This window comes from Propithecus coquereli, unplaced genomic scaffold, assembly GCF_000956105.1.
Source record: "Propithecus coquereli isolate 6110/MARCELLA unplaced genomic scaffold, Pcoq_1.0 Scaffold639, whole genome shotgun sequence".
Lineage (NCBI taxonomy): Eukaryota > Metazoa > Chordata > Mammalia > Primates > Indriidae > Propithecus > Propithecus coquereli.
The window spans coordinates 273,095-292,281 of NW_012152385.1; positions in this window are offsets into that span (position 1 = coordinate 273,095).

Here is a 19,187-nt window from a genome sequence, read left to right on the forward strand (position 1 = left end):
GCTTAATATATAATGCATTTTGTAGTGCTTTATGTGTATTTGAAAAGATACAGTATTCTCTGTTGGCAGTATCTATAGTAGATATATGTCTGTAATGGAATACCCAAGATGACATTTAGTTGTAAGAGTTTTAAAAATACGATAGAAAGAAAAAGCTGTTTGGTATCTCCGATGCAACCAACGGGCCAGAGCACACGCAGCCATTGGAGAAGAGAATGATTCCATCTGAAGCTGAGGACCTTCCCCAGATCAGTCAGTGCCTAGAAAGGGGTCAAGGCTGGGGACACCGAGGGTAGCCTCGGGAGATACTCTAGAGCACAGCTGGACCGAAAGGGGACTCTCTGGGATCCGGTGAGAGCATGTCAGCCAGGGCAGGCAGGGTGGCTGGAGGGACCCTGAGGTTAGGTCTAGACCCAGGGCAGGTAAATGGGTGCCTCTGTTGACAAGGATAGTTGGTTCTCTCCTTCCCTCTTTATGAAATCTCAGTAAATCCTTGCGAAAGGCTGTCATCTGCTTTCAGCCATGGTACTTAGAAGAAAAGTATCTTCCGGACCCATGCAGAGAGGGAAAGAGAAGAGGGGCCTCTGTCAAGGTGGGTGGGCAGCTGAGCTTACCCTTCCTGGGCTCAGCTGGAAGCAGGATGAAGGCTGGGAAGCTGGAGGCGGACAAGAGGGCTCCATCATTGGTGCCAAGGAGACAGCCCTGGGGTGAGGAGCCCTGAGGGACTGTAAGGAACATCATGGAGGCACTTTCAGGGCATTGTTGTCTGCCTTGGGCCGGCAGGTGAGTGCTTATGGTGATCATAACTGGAGCCATCAATTAAATTTTATTTTAGGTCAGACTAGCTGGCTTAGAAGACATTAAAATTTGAAATCTTTTAAGTAAACATTGATTATATTATTTTGAGTCCACCATCCCTTTCTGACAATATGATTAGCCAAAACCTGGGAGAAACGTGTTCAACTTCTCTGTGATTACTATATGGCTCTCAATTTTCTCTTGTTGGAGATTTTGCTTTTTGTTCTATGGTATAATATAATGTGAGGCGAGGACATGCATTTACTGTGTCTTAATTGTGGATTACACCCGTAATCAATCTAAAATGCCCCTCTTGGCCTATTTAATGCTTTGTTTGCAATTTCTATCCCTGTTTCCTTTCTGTGTGCATACATCTTGGCTGAGTGTTTAACCTTTATTTCTGACCTTGTTTGAGTTGTAGCTTGTGTATTTTGTATTTTGACCAAACATAAAAAGCCTCTGTCTATTAATCAGGAAGTTAATTATACTGATGGTGATTTTCAAAACTCATACGAGTAGCGAATGTTGCAGTTCCCTGTCCAGAATCTGTTCCCTCCTGCTTTGTCTTAAGGGAGCTCAGATATTTACAGGAATTCACCTCTTGCAGCTCAGGAGACTCTGACTCCACTCTAGCTCCCAGGGTGAGCCAATTGGTCAGAGTGTAATTCCACTTTGTGCCAGTGATTGGCTTGGGAATGGGCAGCTAACTCAATTCTGGAAAAGACAGGGAGAAAGGAAATGGATTTGGGGGCTTTTCTGGGAAAAATTTCTTTGATCCTAAGAAAGCCATAGGCGAAGGTGGACTCTCACCTGCTGTGCCTCATTATATCTGGATGCTGACGTGTGGAGGCGTGGTAGATGGCCACCTTGCTGCCTGCCTGGGCATGAAGTTCTCACGAGGATGGCCGAGCAAAGAGATGGGAAGAATCAGGGCTCTTAAAGCTATCCCTGAGCTTCTGAATCCATGGCCCGGTGGTCGTCCTACATCTTTCATTCCCGTTACATAAAATTAGGCAGTTTTTAAAAATTGTCATTTAAGCCAATTTAAATTAGGTTTTCAACTGTTCATACCAAGAGCACTTAACCAATATAATGTGTTCATTTTTAATCTATTTACCTTTATTTCATGTTTTTTTTATGTATTATTGCTCTTTGGTTTTTGGTTTTCTCTTATGCATATATAGATGATATTTTATTTTAAAAGTAAATAAAATATCATTTATTTTAATTCTGTGAATTGCTAAGTATGTGCTTAGTTTTTAATTCTACTAAAAAGTGAGTAGCTTTGTATATACTTGAGTCTGTATTTTTAGAAGTATCAAAGTCAATGTAATAATGATAATTATGTTATAATTATTGGCTAATGTTTATTGACCTCTTAATATATGATATGCTACTGTGCTAAACAATGTATGTATATTCATTTAGTCCTCACTGCAGGATTCTGAGACACAGAAAGTTTAATTAACTTGCCCAAGTAAAGCAGAAACTGTCAATCGCCTACTCTGCAGATGAGGAAATTACTACCGTTTTACTTTATGCCATGCTATTAACTCTCCATTCACTTCCTGCCTTTTTGTGGTTATTGGGGGAATTTCAGAACCGGAATATTAATAATTAATTATTTTTACATTATGTGTATTCTTTCAATTAAAAAATGTTTTCATTTTGTTTTGTGTCTACATTTCCTACAACCATTTAGACTCATTTCTACATTTAAATGCTTTCGGTAATGCACCACCATTCCTTTTGAACCCCAATCTTTTATACTAAATTATTTATCACAGTTGTATTAACTGATACGTTTTTCAGCAGTTTTATTCAGAAGATACTTTGCTTTCATATTATTTTCATAGAATAATCACTTGGTTGGTTACAGAATTTCCCCAGAAATTCTATGTATTTCTCTTACATCTTCTTGTATTTAGTGCTGTGTAGGAGAAATTAGAGCTTGAGTTTTTCTTTTTTCTTTTTGCCTTGTAGTCTATATCTGTGGTACCCAATCCCCCCCTCCCCCCCGGGCCATGGACCGGTACTAGTCTGTGGCTTGTTAAGAACTGGGCCACACAGTAGGAAGTGAGTGGTGGGTGAGCAGGTGAAGTTTCATCTGTATTTACAGTCACTGTCTCCCATCACCCCCAGATGGGACCATCTAGTTGAAGGAAAGCAAATCCGGGGCTCTCACTGATTCTGCGTTATGATGAGTTGTGTAATTATTTCACTATATATTACAATGTAATAAAAATAGAAATAAAGTGCAATAGGCTTGAATCATCCTGAAACCATCCCCCCAACACCCCCAACCCCGGTCCATGGAAAAATTGTCTTCCTTGAAACAGGTCCCTGGTGCCAAAAAGTTTGGGGACCCTGATCGATATCATTCATTTCTATTTAGATGCTGGTGGTATTTGGTTTTAAAAATTTTTACACAATTAATTTCTATTGCACAAGTAATTCCTGAAAACAACCTCCTTCCAAATATTAAAACTATGCAGATTAAAAAAAAATCCTATTTGACTATCCTTTCCTAAACTCAAACCCTTTCCCCAGAGGTAACTATTGTGAGCATTTTGTATTAATATGAGTCTTTCCAGAAATTTTTCTATGGATTCGCATACACATATCTGTAACTGTGGGCAACACTTAGTATTATTTTGGGGAAATTGTAGCATGGGGATAAATGCAAAGACATCAGTGAGATGATTTTGGGGGCAGGGGGCTGGGGTAGGGCCGAGAGCAACCTAGTCACCCAAGAAAGAAGACCCCTTTGCAATGACAAGTGAGTGAGCTGGTATCTAACGAGAAAGACCTTGGACTTCTGATTTAAGATTTACTCCACAGGAAAAGGTAAGACCATCTCAAGCTTGTGGCCTTGTTCTCCTGGTTTGGCTCACCTACTGACAATTCCCACCTTAGCTCTAGAGCTCACGTCATCAGTGGAGATTCTCCCCAGATTGTGACCAAGGTGTATTTATTATTAATAGTTAGCATGGATAGGTTTTCTTCTTTTCTCATGTTTTCTCAGTGGGGCTTTGGAAAAAGTGAAGTCCTGTACCTAGATAACAAGAGGTCATCTTGGGCAGAAAGTAGACCAAACTGCTATCAATGGGCACGTCACCTATAACCCCAGGAGAGAGTAGCTGAAATAGCAAGCCCTTACCCAGTGCACCTCCGATGTTTTTATTAGAAAAGAAGAAGGCCCCTTTTCATGAGAAATGAGATCTTTGGATAAGGGTGGTGCTCTGACACTGAACTAGAGAGATTCAAGGAATACACTGGGGTTTGAGCCTAGAGAAATGACTCCCAGCCTCTTTCCCACCAAGTAAAGCCTACTGTGTCCAGCTTCTTATGGATCTTATAAGATTTTCTTTCCCAAATGAACCAATTTAGTAAAAATATGTTTTTCCATTTTAACTGCTCCCTTAACTTCCAAAGAGCATGTGATATTCCGGATTACCACACTAAACTGCTGTCATTCTTGGCAACGGCAAGGGAGGTTCTGTCTCATGAGCCAAAGGAGCTTGCTGTGGGTAGACAACCTGAGCCAGGCTTTGGGAAGTTTTGAAGACTGAGCAATTTCCTACCTTTAATGACATACATTTTGGTGTCACTCATGTTTATAAAAAAGGAACAACCAAACCGACTAGGGAAATGCCGACTTGTGCATCTGTTGGGTCTGGCAGCTCTTAGCCTCGCTTTTGGTTGTGAGTGCCTTCTGGAACCACTCAGTCTAGTGGTCCTCACCCCACCCACATCCCTCTCCATCTTGCCATCTGCTTTATTTCCTCATAACACTTACAACACATAACACTTAACATTGCATTTATCTGGTGTACATACTTTTTCCCTGTCCATCTCCCCTCCGAGATGTATGCTAGATGAGAGCAGGGATCTTGCCTGTCTTACCCACTGCATAGCCCCAGTCAAGAGATGGCATTGCCGCAGAGAAGACATTCGACAAATGTGCATTTAACTTGTCAAATGAACCCACAGGTTAAATTCCTGATGGTGGAAGTCTGGACACTAGAGTCCTAGGTGGGGAAAGAAACCATGAGGCAGTAGGATCCCAACTACATGGGGCTCCTGCTTATGTTAGAAAAGCTTCCAGAGTCTGTGTGCAGTCAAGTCCTGTGGCTTGTGGCCAAGGGAGGGTCTTTTCTTTTTTACCCATAAAAGATGATATTTATATGTTGAAGCAATGAGCCAGAAGATAAACGCGAATACAGACAAATTCTGAATTTGGATTCAAATAACAAGTTGCACAGACACAAGGTAGGGAAGATGTTTCTTGACAACAATTTATGGAAAAAATTATGTTTTGGCTGCCTCACTGTGAATTAACAGCATGAGTAGCTGTTAAAATTTTACACTAATAATGGAATATCATGTCTAATAACACAAATAACATCAACATTCATTGTAGCCAGCATTTATTTTGCACTAACCATGTACCAGGTACTGTGCTTAATGTTTTTTTTAAACATGAAGACAACTCCTGAAAACCTTATTATGATGTCCATTTTATGGATGGAGAAACCTAGGTTTAACCTGTGCCAGGACACAGAGCTAGGACGTGATGGAACTGAGTGTATCTGACTGCAAAAGGTGTTGTTCTTAGCCACTGATTGTCACGATGTTCTGTGTGGGCCCGAACGTATCTGGGGCATTGAATTCATTCCAGCAGACACATTTTAAGGCAGACAATAACCAAACAGTGGCAAGGTAAAGTTTATGAAAACCACAGCATGTGGGGAACGTTCGTGGGATGTTTAGTGCAGAGGAGAGGCAATGAGAGGTGAGGGTCAGGAACGAAAGGGCGTCAAATGGAAGACAGCAGACATGTCCTATGTGGTTCCAAATGGCAGGACTGGAACAGCAGATGGAAGTTACAGTGAAGCAGATTTTAGCTTGACACGAGAACTAACTTTCTAAAGATTAGAGATGTGGGATGCAGCTCTTGAACTCACCCACCCCTTCCTCCCTCTAAGCTCGTACAGCCATCTGTCAAAGTTGTTGGATTTCAGGAAGGAGACCCGTCCACCTCCAAGAGTGCAGGATTTTCTAGATGAGTTTAAAGTTGATTTAAAAGAAAGGTAAGGACAATTTGAGCTGATTTAAGGTGAATCTTATGCAGGGGTGGGAGGATGGTATCACTCTGAGTTCCTTTCAGTCTTTTAAGACTGTAACTTGTCCATTAGGGCCACAGTCAGGGAACATTTGAACTCAGAAATAGAGAATTTTTTTTTGTCCCAAACCGAAATCCTCTTTAAAAATAATAATTCTTGGATGATATTCTTGTATTCAACTTATTTCAGAGCCTTTCCTACATACTGTTGTGTGTGTATGCTCAGCCCTGGTTAGGTGCTAATTTTTAACCAGGCCCACTCCCTAGCCCTCCCCTCCCTAATCCCATCCTAGGTCAAGACCATGTGCCTTCCTGCCTCTTGTGGCTCCTCCAACCTTTCCCATCCCTATATAGTGCACACACTGCACAGACAGAAGTTACCTGTGCTTGTAATTCCAATCCCCCAAAAGAAGTAGAGAACAAAATAATGAATCCTACACGATTATAAGGAATGAGGGGACAAAGCTGGCTCCAGGTGCATTCCTACAAGTCAGTGTGGGTTGAATTTTCTCTAGAAAAAGTGTACTTATTTTTGATTTTCTACCAGCCTCATGGTACAGAAAGCATGTATCTACAAAGTGCTAGATGAAACATGATTGTGTACAATTTCACAAGGTGTTTAAGGAGGTGGTAGAATCTCAGCATAAGATTTGAAGAGCCCCATCCCCTGAAATTGTCCTTCCTTGGGCCTGAAATCTTACAGTTGAAACAATGCTCTTCTGAGTTAAGAATTTCCCTAAATATCCTTCTAAAGGCAATCCTGATGTCCTCACAGGGAAGGGAGTCCTCCTCCAGGAGGTAGTAGTAGTTTATTGATTACTTGCTTCATGCCAGACACTGTCCTAAGCCCATGACATGTTTACCTTATTTAACATTCACAACAGCACAATAAATATACACTATTATTACCTGCATTTTACAGATGAAAAAAACTGCGCTTTAGAAAGGTTAAACACTTTGTCTAAATTCACATAGCCAATAAACGGTAGAGTCTGGATTTGGCTTCAGAACCTATATTCATTCTTAACAAGTGTGTAATATTGTTTCTAACACTCTCTAAATATGATAATGTCTGACAGACACAGGAGAGAGCTCAGCATAAGAACATGATGTGTGTGTGTGTCACAAGGTGAGGGGTAGGGAGGTATTTATTTTGAAGTAACCCTTTTCCTAACCTAGGCCAATTATTAATCTAGAATTTATCTGAGATGGTTGATGTAATCCGGGCTTCTGGCATAGTAAGGTCAGCACTGGCATTTGATTATTTGCCTCAAAGTCAACCAAAGTCCATATCAGGAAGTAATTACTTATGGACAAACCCATCTGTATTTTCCCTCCCTTCTTCCCTCTCTCCCTTCCTTCCTCTTTTTTCCTCCCTTCTCAGGCACTCAATTATCTCTGAGTATTCACTCTGTGCCTGGCACTGTGCTATCCACTAAATATATGAAGACGAGTAAGTCTCAGTCTATGTCTTTTGGGGCCTCACTGGAAGGAGAGTTAAAAAATAATTACTATTCAACATGGCAATGGTTATAAAAGAGCAGATTTTCCAAACTGGTGTTTCAAGGAACATTCTTTGGCAGGATGTTAAGTAAGTGTACCACGAAAAAGAAGTATTTTGAGTTAAAATAAGTTTAGGAAATGCTGAGTTAAATAAAATTAAGTAAGTTTTTTCTTACTGGGGAATTTTCATACCCTTTAAAATGCTAATGTGCACTGTGAATCTCCAAGAAGGGAAGAGAACACATTTTCCAAATCCATTTGACTGCATAGCGTTCTTTTTTCATGGCAAACTTAATAAAATATTTATTCTTCCATCCATCCATCCATCCACCCATCTAAACTTCCTTCCATTCCTCCAGTATTTCTTCATTACACACTATGTACCAGACACTGTGCTACATCCTGGGGACCCATCAGTAGGCAAATCTGTGGAGTTAGTATTCTAGTTGGAGAGATCAGCATCCAGAAGGCAAGCAAATATATAAAATTACCAATGTGTGGTGCGATTCATGTAGAAAATAATCAGGGTTCTAAGATGAGAAACAAACAGGGTGATCACTTAAGTAGGTGGTCCAGAAAGCTCTCTGTGAGCAAAAGAAATTTAAAGCAGGTACCTGTAGGAAGAGAACGAGCCAACTTTGCAAAGAGTAAGAAGAGCCATCCAGGAAGAGGAAACAGCAAGTGCCAAGTCCCTGGAATGCAGAAAGGCTTGGCAGGCTCTAGGAATTGAGCTTCCTCCAGGAGTGCAGGTCTGCTTAAAGGCAGAAGGCTGGACCTGACACATTTTAAAAATTAGAATCTCATCCTCACGACATCACGAGTTAGAGGAGACCCTGGCAACATAGATTCCAAGATTTCATCCAAGAGAGTCCTGTCTTCTAAGATATAGGGCTGCCTGCTATACTTGGCTTTGTTTACAGGGTTTTCCCCTTTAGATGGGAGATTAACTTCAGCCCCAGAATGTAGCTGTTGAGAGTGTCGCTTGTGACATTTCTCTTTCATATGAAATGAGGACCACTGAGGATTGAACAGATCACTATGTTTTCAAGGAGAAAACTGCTCTCAAAGGTGTAAATGCCAATATAAGTGATCCTAACTGGTAACCTTCACTCCCTCCTAGAAATGGGAAACAATAAGCCTGAAGGTGGAAATTTATAAAAAACCTATCTGGTTACTGTTGACTCAGTGACCAAGGAGGGGGACAATGCAGATAACCCTGATTCCTGAAGCCTGAGTGCCTGCTCCCAAATCTTTTATCTTTCAATTCTCCCTGAAAGATTAAGCATCCCCAGACACCACTTTTATGGTCTCTGTCCTGGATCTTCTCTAATGTCAAATCAACTGAAAATCTCTCAGCCAGACATTCAGGACTATCCATTATTATCATCATTTTCTTCTGGTTGACTCTGCCTTCTTCTTGTCCACTTCCCCCAGGGCATTCTCTCTCTCTCTCTCTGTCTCTCTCTCTCTCTCTCTCTCTCTCTCTGTCTGTCTCTCTATCTCTCCTGCTATCCCAGCCCTCTGAATTTGTTTCATCATGCCATTAAGGCCACAAAGGAATAAAGAAAATAATTCAGGCTTTGGAGTTGCAGCCACAGCTTTGATCCTCTCTCTGCCACTTGCTGTCTGGCTGACTTGTCTAACTGTGAATCTTGCAGACCTTCAGCTGCCTCGTCTGCATGCAAAGATGGTAATAATAATAAACCTTGTCAAGTAATGACAATACTGGTCACATAGAGTTGTTGTTACCTGAATTCTACTGTCACAATATCTTTCCTGTTGTGGGTTGGGGCACTCTCCCTTCTCTGGAACTCAGTTCTCCCAACCTGCTTGCTCACGGTGGGGGCCCTTGCTGTTTGTTGACAAAGGAATCTGTTTCTCCACTTTGCATTTCGACTTTGTGGCCCTTACTTAGCTATTCACAGTTGGCCTTTAAGATGGCAGACTTTGTTTCCCATTTGCTCACCTTCTTGCTATCAAAGGCCACCTGGCTTTCCTTCATTCCCAGTTCTTGTTTCCAAGTAACCCAGGCTGTGTGAGAGCCTTTGTCTCTTGCCTGTTTGGGAAGGATAATTGGAAAGTTGTTCTCTGAGGTCCAGTCTTGGTAGGCAGAGACAATGGAAGTCTAGTCCTAGCTCCTTGGCCAGTTTTCACTCAGCCAAGAACTCCCGTTGGTTTGCTGTAGAAGGCACTACTAGAGCATCTTGTCTGCCATGGTAGCCTCATAGTCTGGTGACTTTCACCCGTCACCGACACATGCTCTGAGTCTAGTCATGCCTTCTAGACCCTTGATGTACTGTGACCTCAACTAATTCAAAATGGAGACGGGGGAGTTTCATTCAAAGCCCAGAATCCAACATGTCCTAGCTCTCACCACAGCCCTCACCACACCCATGGCCATTCCTACAGAAACCCTTGCAGATCATCTGTACACTTTCCTCCTTTCCACTGTAGATGTCACAAGTTCACAGGTGAGGTGAGGTATGGTCACTCAGGTCCTTTTCCTGGTGTTGCTGTGGTTGGGAAGCACCTTTGCTGATGCTCAGGTCTCCTGAGTGGAATGCTGGATTGCAAGAATTTTACCTCTTCAAGGAAACATTTATTGATGAAGAAAAAGCCAGATGTATCTCCTCTCTCGCCCTCCGCTATGCCTTGGATACTGTTTGTCTCTGCCAAAACTCATGTTGAAATTTGATCTTCAATGTGGCAGTGTTGGGAGGTGGGACCAATGTGGGGGTGTTTGGGTCATGGGGGTGGATCTCTCAGGAATAATGTCCTCCTTCAGGGGTGAGTGAATTCTAGCTCTCATGGGAATGAATCAGTTTCTGTGAGAGTGTGTTGCTGAGAAAGTGTGGCTTTTTCGGTTTCTCTCTCTTGCTTCCTCTCTTGGCATGTGATGTCTTTGCACACACTGGGCCCCCGCCCACTTTTCCCCATGAGTCAAAGCAGCATGAGGCCCTCACCAGGTGCAGCTGCCCATCCACCCCACATTGTCACAGAGAATACCCACAACTTCCTCTCCATTTGGCCATAGATTTGAATTTTTGCTCTGGAAATACAGTTCCCTAATTGAGAGCATACACTATCTTTAATTCCAGAAAGAATGTCCCCCTACTTTGGCTGCAGACAGACTTCTTAACTCTAGCTTCTGACTGGTCCCTAAAGCTGGCCACAGACTGATCCCAAGCCCACACTTAAAGTTATCCCATAATCATGATCATACAGTTTATTCCTTGTATGATCATGATTATGGGGAGACCACTCTTGGACTCTTCCTTTGCTTGTAGATTGTTCCACACATGAAAAATTACAAGTATATAACCCCGGCCACAAATGGAACCCAGGGCTCCAGCCTCTACCCAGCCTCAAACTCCGGCCATAAACTACCAACTCAGAAAGCCTTCTGCCTTTAGCTGACTACAAATCAGAACCATAATAATTTTTTAAATGAAAAACTTAAATATATACAGATGTCAAGAAACTAATATATTGAGCCCTATGTCCTTGTCTCCTTAGCTCCAACAATTATCAATGCATGGCCATTCTTGTTTCATTCCTATACTTACCAAGTCTCTTTTTCTCCCTCTCCTGGAATATTCAGAAGGAAATGCAGACATCATCACATCCTATCACATGTATGTATTTTGGTTTGTATTTCTAAAATATAAGGGCTCTTTGGAAAAAGATTAATAAGTTGTAACCATGATATAATTATCAAACCTAAAACTTAACAAAAATTCTTATATACAAATATCTAGTAAGCATTCACATTTCTTCAGTTTATATATAGATATTTCCAGTCTGTTTGATCCAAATAAGTTCTTTGTTCTTTGTTAAATAAATAAGTACTTTGTTCCTGATTGATTTGTCTGTCTCTTTTAATCTATGTTTCCTCTTTATCACTATTGTTATTGCATTTGTTGTTGTATTGTAGGAACTATTAACTGCCAACTATTAAGCCCTAAACATGAGGTGACTCTGACTCTTAGTTCTGGTCACTCATGATCCAGGACAAACTGTCCCACAGAAAGAGGGCTCTGATCACAAATGGTGCAAACTAAGGAGCAGGTGGGGGTGTCCTCAGGACAGCCACTACTCATGTCACCAGGCAAAGCTTCTGTCCTCCAACTAGTGAGGAACATGTTGCTCTCATGTCAAATGATGGTCAAACATTGTGTTGGTCATGGTCATTCTGTCCTCTTACTGCTGTTTCCTGACACAGGGTCATGACAGCACAGATCAAATCAAACACCCTGTGTATGCAAATGGAAAACATAAAATTACATGCACAGGACAGGCTCATGCTGTCTCTGCCCACCCTTGGTCTGGCTATGGTAATAAGATTCACACAAGACAAGATTCATAATCAAGACCCACCGTTGCTAAGGTGCATCATTAAGGTGACCAGTGTCGGCATTTGTAGGAGTTTAGAGAATGGGAGGAAATTGAAGCATTACCCAGAAGGTAAAATAAACATCCAGATAGCTTCCATCCTGGAGAGAAAGGACCCTAATCTCAAAATGGCTGGACTTTGGTGATGAGGATTTGACTGTTTCTACAAGCAGCTAGTTATATTTGAGCACTGGGATTTTTGAAGCATTTGGCATGATTAGTGTGGAGTGAAGCAGCAAAAAACAGCATCTTCAGCAAGTTCGTATTGCCTTCAGAGAATGATGCTCAAACTTCTTGGCTGATAGTCAAGTCTCTGCCCATCATATTCCAGCCTATTTTGACAGCCAGAGCTCCCTCTCTTTTACTGGACTCTTCTCCAGGCAGACTGAGCTCCTTGCTGCTTCCCAAATGGGCCATGTGCTTCCCTACTTCCTCGCATCTGCTCGTATTGTTCCCTACTCTTAGAATGCCCTTCCCGCAGCCCTGTCCATGCACATGCTATCCAAAATTCAGGAAGATAATGCTCAGACTAAACAGGAACTTTTAGGAAGCAGCAAGAGGTGGGTCAGCTGAAATACAAAAGAAACCAGAGAGATTTGTTCAACATGCCCCAGAGCTTGGTGCTAGGGAGTTCCTGGACACCTAGATAGCCGGAAGAGGAGCTCGAGCCAGGAGAACCCTCACTCCAACCTGGTACCCTCGCTGTGGCTCAACTCACCCAACAGGAAAGCTCGATGAAAACATGTTGAGCAAAATCATATGTGCTCATTTCTTAATTCAGCTTTCAGATTTAATAGTAGAAAACGTTTGTTTTGGTTTGAATTTCTCTCATTTTTAGATACCATTTTCTCTTCCAAACTAGGTCATTTGAATTATCTGCTGATAGTTCAAATCTGTAGATAATTTGCTTTTACTCACATTCCTAAGAACTAATTACCTGTACATATAAAATGATGAAATCTCATTATATTTTCTTTTAAAACTCTGACATGCATTTAATTACATTAGTCAATTATTACTGTACATGCTGAGGATTTGCTATTGACCAGCTCGTGCTGGAATATTTACTGCACAGATGTGTTACTTTAATTAAACAAATGTGATTACACACATATCAATTTTTATTTGGTTTCAAAGCCCAGAATCTAAAAGTGACGCAGTTGGCAGAGCTGTGTGGTGCGGTGCTGGTTCCCAGGAACACAGCGAGAGGCACTTTACTGAGGGAACGCTGAGTGCCTGCAACTCTGCGTGGGAAACTTCAGCCACAAGTAGGTTTTTCTCAGTGTGTAAGTGCCATTGAATGAACCTAAGAAGGGAACAAACAAACCAGCTCTGAATCTTTCTAGCGCATCCACAGCTTTGCTCTGTTATACATAGGAAATGAGGGACCATGCGTGGAGAACCCGCAGGAAAACTAATCTGAAAGTCAGTCCATTTGTGAGTAGGAATTGCTTGGAATTGGGGCTTGGTTAAACAGGCCAGCTGGAATTTCTCTTTAAAAGATGGGCACGCTTATAGCTCTGACTCAGGCGGTGCAAAGGCAATTTATGTAACCAAAGTGTTTGTACCCCTGTAATACTCTGAAATAAAAAAATAAAATATAAAAAAAATAAATTAGAAAATATCAGGGGTGAAGCGGGACAATATTAGAACATTGGACTTGGTCACTTGGGCTCCTCCTGCCTTATCCTACAGCATACACCTAAGCCATGAGGTTAGTGTCAAGAAGGGTGACCACGTCCCAATGCCTAGTCCTAACCAAGCAGTTATGAGAAACTCTATGAAGACTTAAAATATCTGAATATGTTTTACAAACTGGAGAATGTAAAATTCTCTACTTTCCTGGCACAATGACTATACATATCAGGTACTTAGTAAATAGTCTTGGGTTCTAATAAAGGCAATAAGTCAGTCCATTAGTCAACAAATGCTTCCTGAACACTGTATTAACTGATTTCTGGTGGGCACAAACAGAAAAACAGAAGTCTGTCTGCATGAGTGCAGACGAGCTGTTTTCCTTGGCCTTGCACACAAGAGATTGTTGTGTTGGTTGTCAAGGGTGTCCCTGTCTGGGTTGCATAGCTATGGCACCTGAAGAACCAATCCAATTGGTCAAGTCAGACAAAAGTTCTGCTTAAACTGTCTCCAGGTCTCTTCAATATAGACAGCATCTCCAAGGGTGAGCTTGGGAAGCAAATGAGATGGGACACACTTGGGTTCCCGAATTCACCCTGTGCATTGAGAGTTCACTGAACTGCTACAGAGCATACCATCCACTCTAGGTGCAGAGGGAGTTTTGCTAAAGGACAAGCAGCAAGTTGTCACAAAAATAAAGAGAGCCCAGGGTGAGAGGTGAGACAGAGCTGTATACGCAGAGTAGGCACAACACCCAGCTGTGTGGCTTTAACCTCGTGACAGTGCCATGTCTAATGGTGATGACAAAACCCACCTCATAGTGTTGTTGTAAGGATTACGAACCGTACATTTGTGATCCCCAGAACTTAGTAGGGTCTCAGAAAATTGCTGTTGGAGATGATGGGAGTGATAAGGTTGGTGTGGGGCAGCTGGGAAAGATTGGTTATTGGAAAAGGTTGTTTTTATTCACTTGCCTATGCCATTCTTCCTTTCAGCATGTGGCATGCCACTGGCTTTTTCCTGCCTCAAGATGAAAGCCTATGATGGATACATTCACAGAGTTTTAAGAAAAGGAAGGTTATCTGGTCCAGCTCTCTTGACGTGAATTGCCCAAGATCTTTCAGCTATTAAGAGGCTAAGTTAGGAACCAAACCCAGGTCTCTTACTTTGAGTTAAATGCTCCTTACATTGCATTTCTTTATTGGATGCATATTATATATTAACCAAAAAGACATGCATTTAAAAAGAGGAATGAGGAAGGCAATGATTAACCCAGACTAACAGTGGCATTTCAGCCATTTCTGTTTCACCAAGTGAGATACTGTCAGGATACTGCTGGCATATACCCACCTTCCTGGTAACTTTTGAATTATCTACACAAGGGGCCAGCAATTCTATGGATCAGACTTGAGGTTTCCAACCCATGTGGCTTGAACTATTGATCCCCTCACCCAGTTGGAGTTTGGGACAGCCTTCTTTGGGCTCCAAGTTCCCTATCCAGAGTACCACATAGATGTTATCATTTTCTATGTGTGCCATGAAGTTAGTAAGTTAGCAAGGAAGTGTAGGCCTGGCTAGACTAGCTGGTCCATAAGACCATGCTTTGCCTGTGAAGAGCTAAATAACCTTAGCATACACAATTATTTGAGCCTCAGTTTCCCTATCAGTGAAATTGATGTAATTCTCACGGTTTTGCTATAATGATTCATTGAGACAGTCCAGTATAGTGTCTGAAATATCTTAGATGCCCAAAACAGTGAGTTGAATGTGTCACTTTTTAATTTTTGGTTTGTGATTTTATTCGTTTAAGTAGAAAACTTAGCTGTTTGAGCTTTGAGCTTCGGCTGTGATCTGTCCCGGCCTCATCTCAAGTTACATTTGGTCCACCAGCAGAGGTCTGGTCTGACGTGCTCACTACAGCTAAGGGTGGCAAAACTGGGACTAATCCCTGCTGTCCCTACTTTCCAGAGGGCACCCAGGGCTCAGCTCAGGTCCAGCCCTGTACCCCAACCCCTTCCTGCTTCCCTCCTGCTGAGCTCATACTTTTGCCAGGGCCAGTTATAATTAAAACCAGATTTGTCGGGAGAAACATGCATGCACGCACAGCCAAAGCCTGGAATTGCTTACCCAGAAACAAGTTCCCTCCTCCTTCTGCTCCAGTTCTTCAGCCTCACCAAGAGCAGGGGTGGGGGGTGGAGAGAAGAAATGGGATTTGCACTGTATGTGCTGAGGCAAGGTGATCCTGCACGAGCTACAGGCAAGCAGTCACCCTCCCACCTCACCCATCCAGGACCAGCTCAGGTCAGCAGCCTCAGGTCGAGGAGTGGAGGCCAGTCCAGAAGGGGCACTGGGCCTCCCCTCCCTTGGGGTGGGTCACTGTGGGTTGAGCTGAGCACTGTGGGGGGCCAGGCCTGGGCTGCTCGCCCACTGTACCTCATTATGTATTCCTTCATTGTTTCCTATGCAAATTAAGTTAATGAGAATTAGGAACATAATGGAGCCCATTCACCGTTCTAGTCGCTGGAAAATGGGTTTGACTACCAATTTTCCATTACAGCTGTTTTGTAATTACCGTGGAATACTCTGAATTCTAATGGAGACACTGAGCTGCCTGACAGCCTCTTGACTACTTTTTTTTTTTTTTTGGAAGGTTCAAAAAAAAAGGAAACTCAAGCCCTATAACATGAAAGCCTTTCTATCAGAGTGCCTAGGTTTGGCTTCAGCCGTGGAGACGCCCTCCACTGTTGCAGGAAGGGCTTGCTTCCATTGTGGGGGTTCTGACCTTTGCTGTGGTTAGATTAGTTAGCAGCAGTACTGAAGTTATCCCTTGCCTTGGAAGCACGTAAAGCAGAGTTTGGAGGCACACTCAGCCAGGAGCTGCCCTCTGAAGCAGGTCAGGGCAGCTCAGGGCCAAGGTGCACTGTTCCCTGCTTCACCAGGTGTCCAGCCCACCCCTCCCTGATGACACACACCTGACTACACACACCTCCCCATTCACCTGTGGCTGTTTGGAACACTTAGGAGCAGAGGGTTTGTCTTAGTCTATCTGGGCTGTTATAACAAAGCACTATAGACTGGGAGGCTTACAAACAACAGAAATTTATTTCTCACAGTTCTGGAGCCTGGGAAATCCAAGATCAAGGTGTCTAGTGAGGGCCTGCTTCCTGGTTCACAGATGGCTATCCTCTCGCTGGTACCTCGCGTGGCTAAAGGGGTGAGGGATCCCTCTGGGGCATCTTTTAGAAGGGCATTAATCCCATTTCCTCTCAAAGGCCCCAACTCCAAATATTTAATACCACCACACTGACCTAGTGGGGATAGCTGTTGTGGTCCCTACATCCTGGAGGTCCTCTACCTGGGTCCCACGCCCGCAGCTCCAGGCAGCTCCATCCTTTGAAACCTAGGTGGAGGTAGCTACACCCCTTTGGCTTTCTGGGTGCAGGGCACTCCCCACTAGGGCCCACTGATGCCTTACGTGATGTGGCTGAGCAGCAGTAAGCTGGAGTGTGTGGAGCGGAGCTGGTGACATGAGGCCGTACGGGGCAGTGCACATCGAGTTCCTGCAAGTACAGGTGAACTCTCCTTTGCATTTTTCCATTGTCTTGGACAACACAGCCTGGCTTCTGGCTTCTTTCAAGATGGCTGACTAATCTCTATCAGATGGTTATTTGACCACACCCTTAGTATTCTTTCCCAAGCAGTCCTTTCTCATTCTTTTCAATATGGATAGGCTGAGAACGTTCCACTTCTTTAAGTTCCTTTTTGATTAACAATTCTGTTCATAAGTCATTCCTCTCTTCTCATGTTTTACTACAAGCAGTCAGGAGGAACTAGACCACTCCTTCAATACTTTTTTGGTTTTTTTTTTTAGATATTTCCTCAGTCAAATATCCAATTTCATTGCTTGCAAGTTCTATCTTCCACAAAGCACTGAGACATGAAGATAATTCAGCCAAGTTCTTCGCCACATTATAGTAAGGATGCCCTTTCCTTCATTGTCCAACAAGTTCCTCATTCCCATCTGGGACCTCAACAGCATGCTCTTTACTGCCCTTATTTCTACCAGCATTCTGTTCAGGATTACTTAGATATTCTCTAAGACTGAGGCTTTCTCTACAGATTGCCTCTATCCTTTCTGAGCTCTCATAAGAATTGACCTTAACGGTCTGTTCACAGCAATGTGGGCTTTTTCTAGCATATGTCTCAAAGTTCTTCCAGCCTCTACCCATTATCCAGTTCCAAAGATGCTTTCACATTTTTAGGTATTTGTTATAGTAGCACCGTACTTCTCAGTATCAATTTTCTCTTTTAGATCATTCAGGCTGCTTTAATAAAGTACCATAGATTGGGTAGCTTACAAACAACAGAAATGTATTTCCCACAGTTCTGGAGGCTGGGAAGGCTATGCCTGAGCTGTTGCAGATTTTGTGTCTGGTGAGGGCCCACTTCCTGATTCATCAATGTCTGTCTTCTCTCACACAGAGGAAGGAGGAGGGGATCTCTCTGGGGCCTCTTACATAAGGGCACTAGTCCTATTCATGGAGGCTTTGCCCTCATGACCTAATCACCTCCCACAGGCTCTGCTTCCAAATACTCTCACATTTGGGATTAGGTTTCCACATATGAATTTGGTGGGGAATTAATCTATAGCAGGGGTATTCTTTGACATAATAATTTCCTCTTTTTCAGCACCAATAAAGACTCTCTCCTTGATCAAATTTTGATAAGGCTCTTCTAAAACCTCTTCTCGACTAGGCCTTGACCTTGGCTCCTGTTTTTCTTGAGCTTTCATAGCCCAGTTTTAGCAAGAGTCCTGCTAAGTTGGTTTAGAGAGAATCCCCCTTCTATATCTGATCATCTTCGATCAAATTCTTCATCCTCCACCCTCCGTATCTGGTTACCTTGACCTACCTTCAGCAAGGATCCTGTCAGATCAGTTTAGCAAGAGTCGCCCTACCTTCGATGTCTCCTCCTAGTGATTTTCCATCCACCCACCTTTCGCCCTCCTCCCTGCTCCTTGGCCATAAATCCTCACTTGTCCGTGTTATTTTCAGAATTGAGCGTGGTTCTATATTGAGGTCTCTTTCCCGCTATTGCAGTAGTTACTGAATGAACTCTGTTTTTGCTGCTTTAACTACTGTCTGCCTCTGGTTTTCTTTAATAGCACCCAGGACTCTGGGAGGAAGGACGTGTTAAGAGTTTAACCAGTTCAAACTTTTCCAATAATCCAAAGTAACGGGAGCACGGCTGGGGCTGACACCAGTGAGCACCGAGGAAAGAGCACAAAAGCCATCCTGCAATCCCACATGAGAGCCAAAATCTCATGCTTAAGGCTTCTTAATCAGGGCAGAGACATGATGAGAGTTTTAGTTTAGAAGGCTATTCTGGCTGCAGTGTGGAGAAAGGATTTGGACATGGATATCTTAGGGCGGGTTTTTTTTTTTTTTTATTTCAGCATATTATGGGGTTACAGATGTTTAGGTTATGTATGTTGCCCTTGCCCCTGCTCCCCCCCGGGTCTGAGTTTCAAGCGTGTCCATCTCTCGGATGGTGCGCATTGCACTCTTCGTGTATGCAAATACCTGTCCCCTCCTCCTCCTGCTCCTCCCCTCCCTCCTCCCCCCTCCCCACTGCCCAACCTCCAATGGATGTTATTCTTATATGTACACTTATGTGTTGATCAGTTAACACCAATTTGATGGTGAGTACATATGGTGCTTGTTTTTCCATTCTT